Genomic DNA, 16,714 nt, shown 5'->3' on the forward strand with positions numbered 1-16,714 from the left:
AAATGTTTATAATGCAAACTGTAATAAAAATGTAAAATAGCATCTCTGATGCATACTACAATGATGTAATGATTTTTATTCTTACCTAGTTTTGATGTTTTGAAAAAATAGTATACAGTATATGTGTTGTTGCTGTTTGCATTTGTTAAAATCCTTATCCCTAAAGTCATGCCGCAACAATGTAGTGTAGTTTTGTTTGAAATGCTTACTGTTGCACTCATTTCAACATACTTCAAAATAGTATGCACTTGTATGCTGTATAGTTTTGTATTTGTTCGAATCATGTCCAATGCAAAGTGTAGTAGTTTAGAAATAGTTATTGTTGCATTATCTTTCACATACTTCAAAAAACAGTATGCTGTATATACACTATATGCTGTCTTCAGTTTGCAGTTTTCTTTTATCATTTTGTTTATCTATAAAGGCATGAGAAAACTATGAATACTTCAGAAACATTTATTTTTGCATAATCTTTCACATATTTTAAAAAGTGCAGTGTGCATTATTCTTTTCAGATCTTTATCCATAATGTGCAACACCTCATGTAGGAGTAGTATTGTTTGAAATGTAAATTAGTTTAACAGTTTAACATACTTTAAAAATAGAATACACTATATGCTGTGCAGTTTGCATTTGTTCAAATCAAGGCACGAGGCAGCAATTAATGTGTAATAATTTGTAATATTTATCATTGCATACTCTTTTACGTACTGTAAAATTAGTATACAGTTTATGCATTGCAGGTCGCATTTGTTTAAATCCTTACCTGTAATGTCATGTGGCAACAATGTAGCAAAGTATTTTTATTTTTTTGTTGCATACTGTGTTTCACATACTTGAAAAAAGTATGCAGTATATAGTGTATGCTGTTCAGAGTGCAGTATGCATCTGTTCAGACCCATATCCTTAATGTCATTCAGAAACCGTTAGTATAATACTTTTTAAAATATGTATTGTTACATACTTTTTTCCACATACAAAAAAATAGTATGCAGTATACACTATATTCTATATTTTTGATGATGCCTTGTGCACTCTCACACTATTCCCTTCTGAAACATCAAAAAGGCTTTTTCTTCTCATGGGCTACCTTTGTTCTCTAATCAGACTCTTTTAAGTGTAAGGTAGTTACAGCCTTGATGAAAGCAGCAATTTGACAGGCATCTCCAGAGGGTCTTGCATACCGACAAGGCAGAAGGCAGACGCCCTGTGCTCACACTTTGACAATCCTCCCCTCACATCGGCTCCGTGATACTTAGCATGTGAGAGACCCAGGCCCTGCAATTAGGTGCTATAAACAAAGGGCACAGGGTTACGACTGGAGCCAAGATGCAGGACTGTAAACTACAGGAGTGGGAAACTCTGAATCTCACGTTCACAGAAAGGATTATTGAAGGGTGGATAAGAGAGATGTGTCGCTGATTATAGGCTCATATGTTTGTGTTTTCACACATCGAAGCTCATCCACAAACATTAGTCATGACCTGATCTCTTATTCACTCACTAACCACAAACACACATATTACAAAACGCACACCTTTAATTAGCTCACAGAGAGGATGAGGCTGATGACAGACTTGTGTGTACTAATAAAGAATGTTTACAGGTCTTAATCTTTAGCTAAATGGAAAAACTAAGTAAAAACCATGGATATTTTCATTCTTTCTTTCTTTTCCTCACTTTCTTTCTTTTTTAACAGTAAACTGGTTTCTTTTATGGTGCATGTAGTGTGTAACAAATACTATTCAATGTACTATTCAATATGCACTTTTGACTTCTTTTAAAAAAACCTGCTTTTTTTTTAGATATAATGATCAACACTTAAAAAAGTTTTATGCAAACATTTAAAATTGCACATATAGCAAAGTTAAGTTTTACATTACATTAACTTTTAAATGTAATTACAACATTTTGGTTCATTGTTCATTGTCTGGCTCATTGTCTGTCATAATTAAGACATCACTAACATGCTCATTTTTAAAAAATGTTTAGTTAAATCGAAGTTGCCAAGTCCATAGATTTCCTTGCAGAAATACCTTTTTAGGATTTAGGATTTTTAGGGTTTTTTAGGACAAGGCTTACACAAAAATTAACATTAACCCATTAATTACTTACTCTCAAGCCATACTAGATGATTTTCTTCTTTCAAATGAAAAATTATATTAAAACTATTCTGGCTCTTCTAAGCTTTATAATGACAATATATGGTGCTCCAGATTTTGAAGCAAAATAAAGTACACCCATCCATCAAAAGAAATAGACAAGATTTGAAAGATAAGACTTCTTATAAGAAGACTTCTGATAAGAATTCTTATTGTGTGTGTGTGTTTACTCATTGTACCATATAGTCTTATGAAAAGTAATTTTTGCTGTTAAAGAGTGAATGTGTAAGACAATATTAAGAAAGATTTCTTCCTTTCTGTTTTTCCCACAGAACAGCTTACTATACTGCATACAGACAGGTGTATCGACAGGAGCACCAGACGGTTCACAAGTGCTGTCCAGGATGGTCACAGCTCAACGGGGAGGCTGGATGCCTGTATCGTAAGTCTTCTTTAAATGCCATGCTATGCAAAACCACAATATTTACTGAAAAAGTGCACAAATGCCCTTGTGTAAAGCATGTGCCTTAGAGTGTCAATTCTGAAATCTCTATTTATAATGATTTTGAGGCCTTTTTTTTTACTGCCAGTAGATGCCTGATTATGCAGCTGTATAAGTTACAGATCAAGTTAGTGATTTCATGTTACAGGTAATTAAATTTACTGTGGTGTAAAAGTGTCCAGATTACACAGAGGGAATAGAGAATGTTTCAGCTCTAACATGAAGGTCCATGTAATGATTTAACATGTTTGCGACAGTTAAACCATGAAGTAGTCTTGAAGTAGTACTTTCCGCTGTCCTCGCTGTTCACTGTGAAATTAGGAAATTAGTATCAAGATTTGCTGTAATGCTTTTGCTTGTGGATTCTGTATAACTTTATGAGTAATGGTACTGAAAAACATGCTTGTCTCAGCAACAAAGCTCTGATCTCGGTTTATTTCAGCAGCTCATCCTGTCCTGCTGTCTGTTCTAGGTGGGGTTCCACCATTTTCATTGTTCTGGTAATAAGAAGGCCCCCTCTGGTTTTTCTTTTCTGAAGAGTTTTCCTGTGCCTAAATGGACTAGTTGGGAATGCTTTGTTAGGATTTTATAGGAATGTCATAATCTGCATACTTCCACAAGCACCCTGATGAAGAGTAGCCTAGCTATGGACCCTTATTAGACCATGATGTACTCACAGCAGGTAAAATCCAAACAGTGATATACCAAGATGCTTTGTCCAGTTTATTGAGAAGTTGAAAAGGGACAGTGCACCCAAAATATAAATTTACTGTTAATTTCCTCACCCCACACCCACACAGTTGATTTTTTCCTGAAACCATAATCCTTGGCGTTTCATTAAATGCATTCATTAAATATAAATGGAATAATCTGTTTGTGGTTAGTTACTCAAACCACACTGACACCTGACAGTCACCTGATGTCCAATGCGTTGTGATCAGCAATACCTCCAGCATTTACCGGAAATGTTACGCCCTTATCATAATGTGATACTGCTTCCCGGCACTGTGACACCAAAACAATAATACACATTACAATCGGGCATTTGTTGCATCCAGAGGAGACATAATAACTCATTATCATGACGTAGTACTGTCTTTAATTGTCCCTTTGCATTGCATTGTGTAAACCTAACTCCATGTCTACATTTGTGGTTCTGAGAAATGACAAAAGACAACAGCACTACTGTTCACTAGTAAGTAGCAGATATTTTTAATAAGAAAACATAACTTACTTAAAGGTTGTGAGTTAGAAGACTGCTGGATATGCAGTGGCAGTGAAGTGTGTGGCAGAAAAGGCAGTTTGGATCTTGTTAAGGAGTCAAAGGTTGTCTCTGAGGTGTTGCTGTCATTCGGTAATCTGCTTGATAAAAGGAAGCGTGCAGTGATGGCTTTTCTTTGTTTTCCCACTAAATGCTAATTGGTTTAATATAGCAGTTCTCAACCTTTTTGTCTCTGATGACCTCTGTCATCCCAGACGATATTCAATTTGTTTTTATAGGTTATATTTACGACAATATTGAATTTAAATGGAAAAATAAATGGAAACCTAACTCCATGTCTACATTTGTGGTTCTGAGAAATGACAAAAGACAACAGCACTACTGTTCACTAGTAAGTAGCAGATATTTTAATAAAAAAACATAACTTACTTAAAGGTTGTGAGTAAGAAGCGCCAGATTGTCCTTGCAGAATTACACCATAGTCTCTTCACGCAGCCAGCATAGGCTGCTGCCAGGTTCAGGAAAAGGCACTGCACGTACTCTAATATTTGGGTTGAACTGTTCTGGACCAGTGTTGTAAATACAACTTAACCACTGATTTGTAGTTGTGTCCTCTTTAGAAGCACAAAGTAGTTTCACTTTTCAACACTACAGCGAGAATAATAGTTCCACTTCTTCTTTATTTGTGTATATTTTTGGGCGTTGTTATAAAATAAACCCACTCTGTGACATAGATAAGTAGGGGCATGTTTAAATGAGCCTTTTTAGGGGGGTGTAGGCAAGTCATAACTTTTATAAAGAATGTCTTTTTGGTTTTGAGACAGGTATCTTATCTATGCACTAACAGCTTGTAACAAAAAGTTAAAAAACTTAAAATCACATCATATGACCCCTTTAATAATATATTTGTGTATACGTATATATTGAATTGATCCAGTTTATTGAAGACTTTCCTATTTGCCTGAGGCTTGGCAAATAATGTTCAGTTTCAGACAGAGACTGATCATTTTGCTTTATAAGACTTCATATCATCATATCGTCAAAGCCATTCATTTTTGATTCTCAAAAAGACTTGCATTTTATAAATTGTCATTGACGGTTTCAGCCAATAATCTTCTTATGATTCAACTGAAGAAAAAACAAGTCACTGACACCTGAATGACCTGAGGATGAGTAAATTAAGGACAGATTTTAATTTTGGGTGAACTTTCACTTTAATTCCAGATGTTTCAATAAATGAATGTTCTTCTGTTTTTTATTTTTATTTAGAGGATTCCCAATGGTGTTTGAAGGTGAACAGAATGAGCTAACTTTTCCAGAAAGTTAATTTGGCAAAGCTGTTTCGAAGTCTTAGTTAGAGTTTTGTGCCTGCATGGTGTATTTTTAATGTTTAGTTGAGTTGATGATCATTGTGTTCATTGTCAAATCGAGCCTGGCATCTGTCCTGACTAAGATTGGGTCTGTTGTTCCCTTTAGATGAAGAGACTAGTTCCCAGAACAGGTTTTGAGATCAACAGAATCCTTCTGTTAATCAAGTTGACATCCACAGTTTGTTTGTTTTTGGGTTTTTTTATCCAGGCATCATGGCGACTCGAATGGTCTCATGCCAGAATGACTGAGAGTTGCATAACAGTTTATCCTGCAAGTTGTGATTTTCTCTGCTGTCTTATTACTAGAGCCGACACAATCCTCAAAGACCCCTTTGTCTCTCTGAGAAGGTGAAACTGCTCTTTATACCTAAAAAATGTAAGCTTGTCCCGATCCTTTTGGTTTGTTTTTAACACACACTCAGCTTGCATTCCTGTACACTGCTTAACATCTTTTCTTATTTTGCGTCAGTTTCTGTTGCCTTTAACCCGCAAACTCGGCTTTTATCTCTGCAACTTGAGACGTGGAAGCACTTTAAGAAATGGGACAAACTAATCACTTTTTCTGAGCCACTGAACATGGACAAAACACAAGTTGATGAGTTGATACTCAAACCAGAAATCCTTGTCTGACTGGCACACATAGAGAATGTCTGTCTTCATAACCTTTTCGTTCAGTGTGATTCCCTGGACAGCTGGGATGGACAATCGAAAGACTGCTGGATATGCAGTGGCAGTGAAGTGTGTGGCAGAAAAGGCAGTTTGGATCTTGTTAAGGAGTCAAAAGGTTGTCTCTGAGGTGTTGCTGTCATTCGGTAATCTGCTTGATAAAAGGAAGCGTGCAGTGATGGCTTTTCTTTGTTTTCCCCTACTAAATGCTAATTGGTTTAATATAGCAGTTCTCAACCTTTTTGTCTCTGATGACCTCTGTCATCCCAGACGATATTCAATTTGTTTTTATAGGTTATATTTACGACAATATTGAATTTAATTATTTAAATAATTAATACAAATAACAAAACAGTTATTAACAATTCAAATAATTAAATTATGTAATTCCAGAAGTTTCAATAAGTTTTTCAGGTTTTTTATTATTATTATTTTTTTAATGACATATGAATTTACAGAAATAGCAGTGGCAATTTAAATGAGTTTAGAGATGTATTTAAAGATTTATATAAATATTATAAATTCTGTTTATAACAATATGCACTATTAAGGTAATTTATTATGTTAAGTACAATAATAATAATAAATATAATACATAAAATAAATTCTGTAATTTACACACATTTAAAATTAGTGCTTGATCTGTGCATATTTCTCTCCTGCTTCAGACAAGATGATCTTTTTACTGGAGAAAGCAATATTACGGATAGATGACACATATTTTAACCATAAGCAATGTTTTGAAATGAAAAACTAATGATTATTTCTGAGCTTTTCACTTTCACAACTCCAATGGACTAAAGTACTGTGGATTATGATGTTTTTAACAGCTATTTGAATATTTTAATCTGATGGCACCCATTCACTGCAAAGTACACATTAGTGAACAAGTGATGTAATGTAATGTAATACATTTCTGGCTTGTTTGGTTGGGACACTAACTGTGACTATCGTTGAATTGACTACATCTGACCGTCTCTGCATTTAATAAGAAATTGGTCACTCTAGTCATTATACATCCCTGTCATTATTAATGTGTTGTTAAAAGCTAAAAATGATTGATTGATTGATACATTTCTCCAAATCTGTTCTAATGAAGAAACAAATTAATCTGTATATTTAATGGGTAAATCTTTAGTAAATAAAATTTTGGATTGTCCTATTTCTTTACAAAGTAGACTTATGTTTAGTTTAAATAATTTTTTAACATTTTGCATTGTTTTTTCTCTACAAGCCACTAGATTAAACTTCAGAAAGCTTTTCTTTGTCTTTCTATGCTTTCTTCTTGAGATTTACGTCACTTTGCAAAACTGGAACTAAAATAACGCACATTAAGGCACTTCAGGAAAATTGCTTTGGTTTAATTTGATCAGGCTTGCGAGTGGGACAACAAACAAATTCTGTTTTTCATTCTAGTCTAAGTTTATGCGCAACTTAATCTTGAAGCTAATTACAGTTGGGATCTTTTGGGGTACTCTACATACACACTGAAGCCCTGTTTATTTCTTTGTTTCTCAAGTATACCATTTGACTTAATGACTCTGGTTTGTTTTAGAAGTGCCTCTGTGCATAAGTGAGATTTCCTTCCCTTTTAAAAAAATGTGCACTTGAAAATACTCATCTTTTCTTTAAGGAGCAAAAGTCAGAATTTGAAGTTGGAAGCAGAAAGTGGCCAGCTATTGTGATTGCTGCTGAAAAGTGATTTAAAACAGAACTGACCACTAATAGCAGCAATTATGAGCAATGCAGGTCTTTGTCGGGGAAGGAAACGTCCTGAAGAAGTACCAGGAATGTGCCTAACTGCTGTCCTGGGTGGTCTGTTGTAATAAAGGCAGTAACTGTCCATGGCACAATTGGTCATTAAAGCTAAGTGAAGCTCACAACAATCCTTGTGGATTTCATTTAATAGACTCGAGTTGAAGGTATTTCAGGGTTTATAAAGATTCATATCATGTTTTGTCTTGATTATCGTGAGTTCCAGCACATCTTATGTAATAATGTGTTATGTAATAATATGAGCAATGCCAAAGCTTTATTTATATTCAGATATAAGGAAATTCAAAAGGAAATTAAGAGTTTATTTACAAAAACCCAATCTCCATAATATCTGAAGATGTGATTGAAGAGGAGTTCAACAGTTTCCAGGACTGGGGGTAATCCCTTTAAAAGGAAGCAACAACACTTGTGGAATCTGTCCACTACTGCAAGTATGCAAGTATTATCTTCAGAAGGAGGTAAATCGGTCATAATGTTGACTCCTTGGTGTGACCATGGGCAGTTGGGAACTGGTAATGGGCAGCGCTTTCCAGCTGGCAGATGACATGGACTCTTGGACAAAGCATACTCCTTACATCCTTCGACATACCTTCTCACATCCCTGGCCATAGCATGCCACCAGAAGCGATCTGATAGCAGCAAGAGGGTGGCATTGGCCCCTGGGTTATCAGTGCCCTGCTGTGTCCGTGGAATGTACTGGTAATTTGGGGGGCAGACTGCCGAACCAACAGAATCTGGATCAGGGACAAATGGTGGAGATTTCTTTTTCGCTTAGATGGAATAGGTAGTAAGTGGATTCATTTTTTCAAGAACAGGTTGAATAGCAAGGAGTTTTTATGATAAATGGGACATTTTAGATGCATATGGCCACCAGCTCCACAGTACAAACACAGACCCAAGGTCAGCCTCCTCTGTCTCTCAGCGGAAGACAGTCTCCCGGAGTGCTGGTGAATTCTGGATGACAAAGTGCATTAACATGGGTATTATCGGTGACATGGCAGGATTGCATGTGGGAAGAACAGCATATCAAGAGTCGGATGAATTCCTCTAATCAAATTGAATCATTGTAGGCAGCCAATTGGAGATAAATTCAGGGTTCCAACCTTTGTCAATATGTCGTCATCAGAGACTTCTTGTTCTATTAAATCTTGTTCTATTGTCTTAAAAATTCAATACAATGATTTTTGCTTTTTGAAAACAATATTCATGTTTTGACATAACATAAAGATAATGACAACATTCACATTTAAAAATATGTAATAGTGGTGTAATTTCACATGCTGACATAATTAAGTGTATTATTTATATACTTATATTTGTTAGGATTTATTGTAAAATGTTAAATATTTATTAATTTGTAAAAAAATATTAAATGTTAAATATTTTAAACAAGCTTTTCATTTAAATTTTTTTTTTTTTTGCTTTTGTAAACATTTCTAAATGGTTTAATTTATTTTAAATATACTCTATATACATATATAAAATAACTGCCAAGTCTGCCTTATCCTGCCAAGTATTTTTTATTTTTTATTTTTATTATCTTGTTCTGTTGTATTTTCAGTATTTGCAATAATAATAATAATAATAAAATAACAATAATAATAATACTTTTTTATAGTTTTAGTTTATATAGACAGCAATAATGTATTTGTCTTGGTGATTTCTGTTATCATGAAAGATATTCATGCAGCTCATGCAGAGTGCATACGTGCATAAGAGTGTTTTTCTTCAGGTGTTAACAGGGTAATAGTACCAGAGAAACAGCTGCTAAAGCCACATGTTTTCATGTCTCATGTCAGCCTCCAGGTGTAAAGGAGTATGATCAGTGTCTGTGTCTTTGTGTCTGTGTGTCTCTGACAGCTGCGTGCAGTTTTGGCGTGTGTTTTAATGGAGGTCGGTGCACAGAAGGGTCTGCTCAACTCTGCCACTGTTCGGCTGGATTCAGTGGTCCGAGCTGCCAGTATGGTAAGTAAATTTCAATGAGATATATATATATATATATATATATATATATATATATATATATATATATATATATATATATATATATATATATATATATATACATTTTTTATTATATTGGCAACTATTAGGCTACTATTTACTATTTATTTTTATTTAATGCACAAGGTTTACATTTTTAAATCCTTGAATCCACTTGGAATCAGAAGCTTTCCTGTATGCCCTTTAGAAAATGTGTGTATTTATATTGTTTTTGCAGCATTTACGTGAGGAAAAACTCCAGTCAAGTTACAATTCAGTTATATTTATTTATTTAACACTATTAATGACATAATATTTTTCATGCATTATTTTTATTAATACAATTTACTATTATTATTATTATTATTATTATTATTATTATTATTAACTACAACAAGGAAAGGAAAGGAAGGACAAAACAACAGTATAAAAAAAACCTTTTGTGTATGCAAATATAATGTGTAGTTATTTAGTTTTTACAGCATTTGTTTAAAAAAAAAATTGTTTCCAACCTACAGAGCATTTTCTCAGGCTGTCTCTAATGTATTGAAAGCCAAGAATTTTATCTGTAACAGCAGTCATAGCCAGTGAGAGAGGATGCTAATAATGGAGGATGTTGTTTTTGGTGATAATCTACACACGACAGGAAATTCTTCACAAATCTCATCCTACATTTTCAATTGCTGTACTCTTCTCTTTGTTTAATAGAATGATAACACATTCAATGGAATCATGGGTAATCAAAGTGGTGCAGACAGATTCAGTTAATTACACAGCTTTCAGCAAGATTATGAGCATCTAAGTTGTTGTTTACGTATTGGCTTTCAGAGACCCTGGATGCAGTCAGTGTAGTTGGAAGTGGTGTGACCTAGTGGCTTTCGTCTGTTTTCTGCTTAATTGTTTCAACAAGTTTGTTTGCTGAAACCGACAGTGTCTTGAAAACAGGGTCAGATGTGCACAGCTGGTAACCATTGGTCATTTATTCTGGGCAGTTTCTTATGTGTGTGTCGTTAAGAGTGATGCTGATTGTTTGGTTGGGATATACAAACACATACGAAAACACTAACAGCCACAATCAAAAAAAAAGAAAGAAAGCCTAGTTTACCCCATATATCTTCTGTAATGCCAAACTGACACTGAAAAAAGAGACAATCTGGAAGAAAATACGAGTCTCACGAATGTTGAGGATTATTTATTCTTGCTGCTGTTATATTAATATGTATAATAGATGAAATATCTTATTGTATAAAATGATACAACACAATATATTGTATAATAATTTATGCAGTGTCTTCTATTGTTATCATTTTTAGATATTTCATGCGGGCATATTTATTTTTAGTAAATTTTTAGTATTTATATTAAACATAATGCATGATACGTTATTGTATAAATAGTAATACAATTGCTGTATAATATAATACAGCATCTTTCATGCATTATTATTATTATTATCATTATTATATTACTTTGCTTTAAGCAAAGCATTAACAAAACATTCCTACTGCTGTATAATATTTTTCTTATTACATTGCATCATTTCATGAATGACATTACTTAATGATTATTTGCCAATTTGAACCTTTATATATTGTGGTATTATTGTAATGGCAATTATAAAATTGATATTTAATTGCAGGCCTACATAAGGCACATAAACTGCCAGGACAACTTAAGCAGTGCTTTCTGTTCAAAACATTCATGAAACTCTCTGTGAACACATTCTAACATTTTTTTATTTATGGTCATTGATCTTCTCTGTAGTTTCAGCAGTGAGGACAAAGGCTGTGTTTGAGATTGTGTGTTTTCTGTTCCTCCCTTCATCACCAGATGAGTAAAACCCCACCAGAGAAGCTTTTGAATGCTTTTCAAGCTCTTAAATACCTGTTACTCTTAAACAACTGATGTGAGGCTAATGTGTGTTTTATTGGTCTCTTTTTAAAGCTACTGAACTTGGCACAGGCAAGGTTAACTCATCAAAGCATGTCAAAATGATTTTGCATGACTTTATGTATGACTAGAATGGATCAGACGGCCCAACTAAAAGTATACATATTTATAATTGCATGGTTTGCATGCTTGTTTTATTTCAGCATTTAATGGTTCATACTAAAAATTGCACAATTTGATTTCAGAAACAACATCATAGCTACTAAATGGTTACTTAGGATGATAAAGACGATAAAGTCAAAAGGTTTGTGGTGGCTGTGCTTTAAAATGTAATTTTTATGATCTTAATTTAAGAGGTGAAGGACTTTGATAGAAAAGAAAATTGGTAGTATTCAGTTTTGAGTATCTCTTTACAGTAGTTTCAGTTTTGTTTACCCTGCCTCCTTTAAATGTTTGAAAATGATTTGAAAACATTTGCTAGATACTTAGAAAAGTAATCAAATGTGATTAGATACATAACAAAAGTAATTGAAATAGTTGAACTACTTATTACATTAAATAGGATTAAAATTTGTTAATTGCATGATTTTTCTGCACAAATAACATTGTTATGCACAAAATGCAATAAAATGTGGTGTATTGTGTACTTTTATTTTAAAACTAATGCTATATGAACAAACACTTTACAAACTTTTTTGCAGCAGTGTCCTCTTACATAGTAGCAGTTAAAATATTTATTGTAAATCTTAATTAAGCAAACTTTGAAAGAAACTGAACAGTATTTAGATTTTTTACCTTTGATTCACCACATGTGCAACTGTACCTGAGTGCATTAACAACAGCTTTGCTTTTGCTTTATGGCAGATAGCAGACTTAAGTGCATTAACTGTTTTTCAAATGGACCATTGACTAACTGAGATTGTAGGTAGTGTCAATGATCCATTTGAGAGACAAGCGGTGAAATGAACTTGTAAGTCTGCAGTCTGCCATAAAGCAAGAAGAAGAAGAAAAAGGTGCCAATGTGAATGCGCTCAGGACAGTTAGATATGGCAGTGAACTATTAGAATTTGATTGAGTCTAGGTTGCTGCAGGGCGTCTGAGATTTTGAACCTGTGCTGAGGGTCTGTTGAAGTTAATGGAGGAGGACGTCTAGATTGTTACTGGTTTGTCAGTTTTACACCAGGTCATTCAAGTCATCAACTGGACATCTGACCACTGAGACCCTGAGCTATAAATACAGCTTTCAAACTCTGCAGGATACCAGTAAACACTGACTCCTAGTAAGCTACTGGAGATCATGTTGTTAGGCCCATTTCATATTTTAAGGATCTTTTTTCCATGTACCCGATGGAATTTAGGTATAAAGTATCCTTCTAATATCCTTCTAATATTCTCTTTTGCTGCTCAAGAAATATTTCATTATCTTTTTGTGTTTTTGAGGTTACATGTCAGTTAGATGTAGTTTGAAAAAGAACCAAATTAGCACTGCTAAAGTTAGAAGGAAATATTTTAGAGAATAAAACCAAAATTGATGGGCTAAGTAAACTATAAACACCCAAAAATCTCTATGATATATCAGTAGCTATCTTTGTGCAATTATTATACAATGGTTTTCAAAAACCGTTATTTTGTAATCACAAATGTTTGGTAACGTAATAGCATTTTTGTCATTTAAATATTTGGAATCCCTAAATAAATATAGATATTATATGTTTATTTAATGGTAAGTGTCTGGATGTTGAATCTGCTCTTTCAGCAGATTCAAGTAGTGTGTTTTTTCTTTCATTTTTTTTTGGTCAATTGAACTTATGTTGGAAGTTTGATTGACAGGTGATTTGTCCAATCATAACACCAAATCTGCCATTTTTCTACAAAAAAACTAACAAAACGGATTAATATTAGTTATGTTTCCATCCAAAGATTTTAATTACATTTATGTGCATAACTGAAATATTGCATATGCGAATAAAGCACTGTTTTCATCCAAGAAGTCAAAAAGAACAAAAACGTCACTTCCTAGAAAGCTGTGGCATTAAATATAAGAATATAGGAGGCACTGGAATATAATTTTATAATTTTTATTTAATTTAGATTTGTTATAGGCAAATTAGCCTACTTCCACCTAAGAATGAACTGATGAAATGCAATAAAAGTGGTCAATGCTTTTGAAGGCAGATGCTGCTGTTTGGGAACGGTGATGTAAGACAGAAATACTTTTTATTAAGACAGTTATACAGAAGTAGTTAGACAACAGACTTTACTCGTTCATTTCAGAATGACCATAACAACATATAGATACTGTGTAAATATGATCATTCAAGTTATCCCATCTCAAAACGCGAAGTCACATGACTTTTCGATGTTCATGCAGGAATTTATTTGGTAAAGGTGTTACCACATTTTTTCTAATGTGGTAAAAAGTTTATCTTTCTCAAATGTGCGTATAAATTTTGAATGTGCATTTTTAGATTTTTTTGCAAATCTTGGTGTTTACATTTTTATATTCCACATTCCAAAATGCACATAAAAATAGGTGGATGGAAACTTAGCTATTGCTATCCTTGACCCTTGAGGAGTTTTCTAAGCTCTGTTCTCTAGTTGGCTCACATTTTCTGATGGAATCCAAACTTTGGCTGTTGTAGGTAGAAACAAGCTGCTTTCTTGTGGAGACCAGATTAGACAAGGAAACCCCAGGGTCTCAGTGGAAACATGTTTATCAAATGTTTAGCACACAGTACAGACAAGAAAATATGCTGGAATGATAAATATTCCCAAGTATTTTCTTGGAACGTGATGACTGTGACAACGATGCTAAACCATTTGAGAAGAGAGTTGAACTTTTCAGTTCAGTTATCTCAGGTAAATACTTCAAACAGGTGTTGGATTTATGCCAACCAAAGTTTTTGAGTGATAAAGCTGGCATGTATTATCATTATGTTAAAAATATGAAGGAATCATGCATGTTTTATTTAATGCATTTTATTCACGGCAAGGTTATAATTAACTAAAAGTAAAGTTGTATATACCGTTTATTCAACATAATATGTGATTTTCAATTAGATTTATTTGATATAATCAAATGTGTAATAAAATCTTACATTAAAAAAAAAGACAAATACAAAAAAATGAACAGAAAATCGTTTTATCATATATCAATCAATCAATCAATCATTTTTATTTATATAGCGCTTTTAACAACACAGGTTGCATCAAAGCACTGTACAGTATAATGACAGGGATGTATAGTGACGAAAGTGACCAATTTCTTATTAAATGCAGAGACGGTCTCTGTAGTCAATTCAACGATAGTCACTAGAAGTTAAGTGTCCCCAACCAAGCAAGCCAGAGGCGACAGCGGCAAGAAACAAAACCCCATGCATACAGAATGGAGAAAAAAAAACCTTGGGAGAAACCAGACTCAGTTGGGGTCAGTTCTCCTCTGACCGGACGCCCAGCACTTAACTTCCAGTTCAATTTTAAACGCAGCTGTGTCAGGTAGTGTAAATGACTTAAATATATGAATTAACTTATTTAAGGGCTTTTTAGTCTTTACTCTGTAATCTTTTATATTTTTCATGCAACTTTAAACTACATTTTTTGTGTTTGTCTGCATTCATGTATATTATAGTGAATTTACATTAAAAGCCAGACAATTGAGGTGAAGTAAAGTCATTTAACAAAAATAAACAATGATTTTCTGAGAAAACCTGTAAATTGTAAATGGCAGCATTTAATTCTGCAAAACTTAAGAATGTTTTTGCAAATTATTTACACATGTAATCATTCTTTTTCATATGTAATGTCTAAAGGAACCAAAAGGAACCAAATTTTGACTTCCCATGACTAAGAATGCATTTTGTTGAGAGCAAGCTACAACCACAATAGAAATGTGTAGTTGTCACACATGTGGACTCTTTTGTTGTTGTTTTGTCTTGTGCCATGTGTTCAGTGTGACCTTGTGTTCAGCTGTGTCTTGTTAATTTAGTCAATTCCTGTGTGTATTTAAGTTCCAGTTTGATTCTGTTTAATTGTCGGTTCTCGTCTTTAATTCCTTGTTGAGTACTCTCTCTTGCAAACCATACCGTGACAGTAGTTAAAGAAATATTTAATCCCAAAATTAAAATGTCTGGTGAAATGTAGCATTACATTATGTGGATCGTGTTCACCAATTGAGATTCTCTGCAGTGAATGGGTGCAGAATAAGAGGTATTACACCTTAGGGATACATGAGCAACATAAAACTAAAACATTAATAACGTGTCTGTCTAATTTTCCTCAAACTCAGATGTATTGCAATAAAACGAGAACTATATCTTGAAGCATTATCTTATAAACAGTACCCGTTGAAGTCATCCTTCCATCGCAGCGATTTAGTTTAGTCTATTGTTCCAGAGTTAGTTAGGAAAGTTCTGATGATAGAATGACTCTGCTGCTTCAGGGAATTAAAGATCTGTTCCACGTCGTTACAGCGCACTCGGAGGCACGCAGTGTACAGCATTCCAAATCGAACTCCTTGTTTGTAGAATAGGCTTTTGGTTTTTTTAAAGCCGACCATTTTCTCGCCATCTCTGTGCTAAAGTCCTCGTACATCTTGGTCTTGTGATCCTTGTAAGAGATGCCCCTCTGCAGTTTAGCCCATCTCATGACCTTGTGTCACGGGTGTGATAGGCAGGCAAGCAAACAACGAATATAAATGAAAACAATAGAGTATTTAATCCACATTCGGGGATGAAAGTAAACGATATACATACAGGCAGGCAGGCAGATATACGGAACAAAATCACACGCAACTATGGACGAGATCAGACCAACGGAACTGAAAACACAGGACTTAAGTACACAGGGTAATTAACAGGACACAGCTGAAGACGATAGACAATTAACGAACTAAAGGCAGGGCACACAGAGCACATGGCACACAACAAAAACATAAACAAAGAGTCCAGAGACGTGACACCTTGATGATGTATCGGTGAAATCTGGCAATCAGTGGCCGTGGAGGTTTACCAGCACAAGGTTTCGGTCAGAGACTGCGTTGTGCACGATTGATCTCAGGTGGTTGTTTTGTTTGAGTTGGGTTAATCCACAACTTCTGTTAGTCCACTTAATTTTTGAAACAAATCTATTGTTTTAAGGTGTTTAAAGATTTTTTTTTTGTGATGTAATTTACAGAACATGACAATTCACCTTGACCTGAACCTGT

The 16,714-nt window shown here is 34.1% G+C and overlaps 1 pseudogene; it reads left to right on the plus strand.

The window, feature by feature from the left end:
• Positions 1 to 1,329: 1,329 nt before the first annotated feature.
• Positions 1,330 to 16,714, plus strand: part of LOC122332232 — a 62,750-nt pseudogene continuing 47,365 nt past the window's right edge.

Source organism: Puntigrus tetrazona, unplaced genomic scaffold (genome assembly GCF_018831695.1).
Source record: "Puntigrus tetrazona isolate hp1 unplaced genomic scaffold, ASM1883169v1 S000000007, whole genome shotgun sequence".
In the NCBI taxonomy this organism is placed as follows: Eukaryota; Metazoa; Chordata; class Actinopteri; order Cypriniformes; family Cyprinidae; genus Puntigrus; species Puntigrus tetrazona.